Here is a 6,728-nt window from a genome sequence, read left to right as displayed (position 1 = left end):
CTGAATGAAGATGAAATAAAAAGCACAAATATCAGACAGGGAGCTAAATTAGACACAAAATGATCTACAAGTCAAATGGGGAAAGTAGGACAAACCAAAATGCACAGAGGGAAAAACACAACAGATAAATAAGAAACTAAATACAGGAATGAACCTTAATAACAATAATGAACACAGAGAAACTAATTAAATTTGGCAAAGCCTTACAAACATATATTAACAAAGAAATTATCAGAAAACCAGTCAGGAAATTGTATCAAATGAGAAGTGTTTTTGGTGATTTTCCTGGTTTGAAGATATTTGCTCAATTTTACCTTTTTAAAAATCCAAATTTTAACTATGCTAAAATATAACAATGGAGAGAATCAGCCAAGTACAAACAGTACTCCAACAAATGGGGTTTTGGTGTGATAAAGAGGTTGCGTACCACCTCTACTACTCAAACCCATAACAAATCACTCGGAAAAAAATCAGTACGTAGCCTTAACATTCTTCTACAAGCACACAAACAGAAGATGAAACCTAAAATCCAGGTGTTATTAATCTTTTCCTGATAGTGCATGGCAAACTCCATACGACCTTATGCAGACATTTTGCAAAACTTTTGAAGATAGTTTGAACTCACCACTAACACTCCACAAAACTGTAATAATAACACAAGTCGCTTGCTCATGCTGACTTTTTGAGTAAAATTTCTGTCAAACACATTTCCTGTTTTGCACCAAAGCAAAAAAAAAAAAAAAACTGTTACCTTGTCAACATGGAACAAACATGACCAATGAAAATCTTTGTTCGTCTTAAATTTGAAATACAGCCGAAAAAACAACCTCAACAAAACAACACTATTAAAGTCACATTGATATTGTTGGGCTTGATATACCCTGCTTCTGATAGTTTTGTTCATATGGCAACATCAACACAGATATCATTACTACATCCTGTCAGTTTTCTTACACATGGGTGAACACAATGACTGAAAATCTCCTTACAATATGTGAACAAACTCATTCTGAATATAGCCAGTTATGCCTCTACTATGCAACAAACATTTCAGATCAGTAAGTCAGATTAGTGTCAGAATTTTCCTGACCAAAGAGAGAAACCTTTCACAATATGCAACAACAGCAGAAAAAAGAAATTGTAGTTTAACGAAGCTTGAAGTGTTCTTTATATCATAAATGCAACTTTTGAAATGCTGAGGAGAGAAGTCGTGTACTATGCAGTCCACTTAATCACCATCAATTACCAGTGTCATGTTTAGGTTGATAAAGAACCCGAGTGAGGAACTGAATGAACATCTTTAGTGAATAATAACAAGGAGAACTTAAAGAGAGGGAAATGCAAGGAAGCAGGTCCAGAACATTTGGCAAGGAAACAGAAGAATCCAGTAACAAATACAGAAAATTCAGGAGCTAAAATATCGAGGAGTGAGTTTACTGACAAGACGCAGGTGGTTGATTACAAACAGGAAAAGCTGGGAGAGAAGGAGATGAACCACAAAGCACAGATGGAGCTGAAAGGAAAAGCTCTACAAAGGGTTGTGAATACAGCCCAAAAAATCATTGGCTGTCCTCTCCCCTCACTGGAGGACTTGCACAGCGATCGATGTCTTAAAAAGGCACAACACATCACAAAGGACACTTCTCATCCCGGATATTCCCTCTTTACACTGCTGCCTTCAGGCAGACGATACAGAGCAATCAGAACAAGAACCAACCGACTCAGAGACAGTTTCTATCCTACAGCAATAGCAAAACTAAATGCAATCAAAAACAACCATTAATCATCATGAATGATGTGTGTGAGAATGTGGCTATTTTTATTTATTAGTTTTTTTTTATTTTATCACTTACTTGTTATGTATTTCTTACAGTATGTGTAAATTGTGAGACAAGTTTTTTAAGCATATGCACTGACTGATGGCATTTTTAAATTTCGTTGTTCTTGTGACAATGACAATAAAGATTTATCTTCTCTGAATATGGGCTGAATGGATCTAGAACCAAAACCAAAGTTCATTCACTGAACTCTAAAGTTTGCACATCTTTAAATTATTATCATTTTTGAAATGGATAATTATTTTTAAATGATTGAATTTTAAACTGCAACTAGCACTATTTTGAAAAGAGAATTAATCAAGAAAAAAAAAATAATAATAATCCATGTCAGGTATTTCACTCGCTGGTAATGAATGGAAGCAGCTGAAAATGACACTTCTCTCTGTCCTAAACACGTTCTATGCTAACCACATCAGGTATGGAGAAAAGCTAAATCAAATCAGAACTGGGTTCTGCAGCAGCAACACTGTGAAGATAATCTAGCAAACATCCAGTATTGTGTAAAATAAACAATGCTCAATGGGAATCAGCAAACCCACTGACATGTCGTCGGAGAAGGAAGGAGAAAAACTCATGTTTCCTTTAAGTTTTCTCGCTGCTCTTAAACATTATAGGAAAAAAGGCCAGACGACGAAAGAACAGGGAATGCACCTATTCATTCATTTGACAAAACAAATCAGTTGAAGTCCTCCAAAAGCTGATCAGAAGGCAGATTATTCCAACCAATACTGGGCTTATCTGTTAATGCGACTGCAACAGTTCATTCTTGAAAACAAGGTGTATTTTCTGTGCTTCCATGTCTGACCTCGTCAGATTACAGTCACAAATTGCTGCGCAGAGTGCATTTTTAAAACGTAACATATAAAATGCTCAGCTGCCATCTGATTAATTGAAAGCAGCCCATGCCTGATAGCGGCTTATGTCAGCCAAGCAATGTAAGCACCAGCTCATGAACTCAGAAGTGACCCAATTTTTTTTATTTTTTTGGCCCTACCTGTCCAAAGACAGAAGCCACAATGGGGCGCAGCTTCCTCTTGTCTCCTTCTGGCAACCAGAGGTCTGCAGGGTCTCCATCAGGGGAGGACAGACTCAAGGTCTTGGCTTTGGGCTTTGGTGGCCTCTTTATGCTTGCTGAACTCCACCGTCTGAAGGATTCAATCTTTTTCTTAATGGAGCCCTAGAGAGCAGTATCAATGGTGTAAACCAAAGCACAGCAAAAAAAAAAAAAAAAAAAAAAAAAAAAAAAAAGAAAAAAAGGAAGGAAACATAAGATGACACAATCTTACAAAATGAGAAAAAAATGTTCAAATAGATTTTTTTTTCTTATAATTAATAGAATAGACTTTGCATCTGCATCAGTGGCAGAACTTTGCACATCACAGTCATATATTGGCATCCACATCCACTGACCTTCTTTACTAGTTTCCCCTCCTGCACGTCCATTGACTGCACCCTTTTCATCTCAGTCATCTTTGCGGTCCAGCTGAACCACAGAGACGTCTTTATTTTGTTCTCCCTGCGCCTCGGTCTCTCGTTCTGTCCTCCTCTTTATCTGTCACTACAGCATCTGACACCAAATCATAATCTGAGGTATATCCCCCCGCTGCCTTTGCTCCTCCTCTCATCCCTCACACTCTCCATGTTTTACCCCTCCTCTTTTATTTACATCCATCTCTCGCTTCATTATGCGTTTGACCGGATTTTATTTATTCTCCAGGCTGTGCACATTTCCATTCACAACGAAGCATATCAGTAGGAAATGTTCTTTAGTCCTGTCATATAATTGACCCTATGTAGAAAATAGATCTAAATATTCAGAGTTACATATTTATCAGAGGTGTATCAGTGGCACTCCTCACATTGTGTCTGATATGAGCCTGCCACTATTTTCTGCCCATGTATGTGAGTTCTTTGATAATCCTGTATTTATTTCGGCACTCACCCTTCTGCTCTCATGCTAATGTTGGCTTATCCTCAATCCTCTGCAATTTATAGTGCTTCACATTGTTCATCATTTTCCCCATATGGGACGGTGCTTCTTATGCATGCGCTAAATCGTACATACACACAAATACCAATTAAACATCTCAACTGCAAGGAGCTTTTAGCGCTGGCTTTCTGGGCTCCGTTTCCGCTGCGTTCCTCAGAGAAAAACAATTATTGCCATTGTAGAAATTTATCGCAGAAAAAGCTTTTTATAATGATATAAAGATCAATATATTATTTCTATTAATACAAGTTAGGCTGGTTGAGATCCAGAGTTTTCAAGGTGCAGACAACTAAAATACAACTAACAAAAAATACAGCCAAGATGAATTTCAAAAGCAACAAAACTTGCAAGCTTTTAAAAATCTTAGAGATCTATCAGGTGTGATGGTTTCAATTGTTGCCGCAGTGAGTGTCAGAATTAGGGGGATCATGTGAGATGGTCTATTTTCCAACTCAGATGGGATGTTCAGGTTAAAAAGTCCTGAAAGTACAAGTTGTGACCTTGATGTTTCCTAGATGTAAGTCAAGTCAAATGAAGTTTATTTGTATAGTGTATTTTAGCAACAAGGCAGTGCAATGTGCTTCACATGATAAAAACATAAGACAGTCAACAAACAACAGAAAAAGAAGCACAGATAATAACTTCAGTTTTGTTTCCGTTCATCTGGAGAAAGTTATGGTACATCCATGAACTGATTCGATCTAATAATCTGCTCAGTGCTTGGATAAATAATTGGACCTTGTGACATTGTAATGTAAAGCTATGTATCATCTATTTAGTTATGGTATCTAATTTTATTACTTATTGTAGTAGGTTTCAAACCAATCAATTATTGTACCATGGAGTCCACCCAGATCTCCTGTCGCTTCAGTTTTTACGTTCAGCAGAGTTAAATGATGCGCTGAGGTTCAACAGAACGAACACTGAGGTTCTTCCATATTCTAAACGTTCATATGTAGGACAATAATAGTCCAAGTATTGATTTATATATCAAACTGCTCCCCAGGATGCATGAGTATAAAGATGTCCTGTTGATATACATTGATGTGTCAGAATGTACATTCTAGAATATTTTTTAAAGAATTGTGAACGATCTGGTTTTAGAGGCCACATTAAAAATGCACCCAAGAAACGGCCTGGCTATAAGAAAGAAATCGCTTTCCATGGGAAAAAAATGTGCCATATTCAACCGTTCTGTACACGCACGGTCTAATAGCTGGGTGTGCCATTCCAAGCATTTTAATCACTTTGAATGTTTATTAAAATCCTGCAATATAAGCAAAACAGAAACAAGTCTTACCAACATGTAACAACTTATTAAAACATTATCTTTTAATTAGATTAGGAATGAAATACATCTGTCTTAACAGATTTATGTAGCTAAACCTTGTGGAAGACAAAACAATTTATGTTGATCAATAGAGCCTATGCTTAAGCAGTAAAAAAATAACTAACCAAAAATGACTTGGTCAGTTCCTACTGTTTTGCTTCATCTTTTCATCCTTGATTCCTCTTAATTTCCATTTGTGCCTCTTATGCTTTATAACTGTCTCACTGGGTAATTTCTATTAACATCAAAAAACGACCCATCACCAAAACATTTCAGTCAAGTTGAGCTTAACTAGAGTATTTCAATATCTTGATACTTTTCTTTGCAGCTCTGCTGTTGTCATCAGATTATTGTCCTGTCTCAAACCAGCCAAACTCACGCTTCAGCTTTTAGAAACATGATTTTTCTCAAAGCATGTATAGCATCCATAGATTTTTAGTCTTTTCATTTACACTGACATTTTGGCCTCTTTTCTCTTCAGCTGGCCATTTGGATTTTAAGATTTCTTTTTTATTAGTTGTTTTTATTTCTCAAAATAATACCAAACAGAACATGTATTTGTGACCTTCCAGGCTCCGAACGAATATTTTTCTTCATATGAAAGTCATTTGCAAGTGCATCAAACTCTCTTATGAGACAAAGGATAAGATCACAAAGGTTAACTATCTTATTCCCTTTTAGTTAAAATAGTTCAGAAGTTTTCTTTTAGCACACTTTTTCAACATTCATTATGCCAAAACTCAGATTGAGAAATTACTTCTGTTGCGTAGTGGTTTTAAATATCTTAAATATGCAAAACAATATTTGGCACAAAGTTTGTTTGAGTTAAGAAAAAATGTTGTGAAAACAGGTTATCCAATAAAAAAAAGAGTTCATTTGTTACAGGTGATCATGTTAAGTTCATCCAACTAAATACATTTATTTTATCACATTGTCATGTTAAACAGACAAGCTTAATTCCATTTCATGTAACAAACTTCCTTTTTTAAGTTGGAAGTCTATTCTTCTTTTTCAGTACAGAATCACACATCTGTAAAAATCTCTGATGTCAGAGAAGAGAAAGCTCTCGGTAACAGCTTCCACGTTGCCTAAAAGTTGGTTTCTGAGCGAGCGATGAGTCCTGGTTGAGTTGCTCCAGGGATCAAAGCGAGTCTTGGAGAGCCTTTGAGTGTCAGAACTTTGAGAAAACTTTGATCCACCAAAACAGCCAGACCTGGTTGCATCAGAACCAGGGCTGATCATGCTTCTTTAGTTTTTTTTTCTTAATTTTTAAGGTATGCTTTGGTGTATTCAATAACCTGTAAGTGTACTTTTTGCATTAACAAGCTGGTTCCAACACCAAAGTCGCATACCTCCAGGTGTCTAAACCCAGAGCAAAAAGGCCACTGCTACTGTTCTACCTTAGAATGCTTGGTCTCAGTTGGTCGAAGAAGAATGTCTGTTTAGACGCTGAACCATTCTGTGCTATCCTGCTGTCCTCTCTTAACCCTCTGATGCGTGAGTGACTGACTATACAGTCTGTGACTGGGTCCTTTTTGACCCAGGTTACAATCAATGTGTTTTTATGCTA

Source organism: Poecilia latipinna, unplaced genomic scaffold (assembly GCF_001443285.1).
Source record: "Poecilia latipinna isolate Pla-1442-1.1 unplaced genomic scaffold, P_latipinna-1.0 Scaffold2778, whole genome shotgun sequence".
Lineage (NCBI taxonomy): Eukaryota > Metazoa > Chordata > Actinopteri > Cyprinodontiformes > Poeciliidae > Poecilia > Poecilia latipinna.
The sequence above is the reverse complement of the archived record's forward strand: the minus strand, read 5'-3'. Positions refer to the sequence as shown.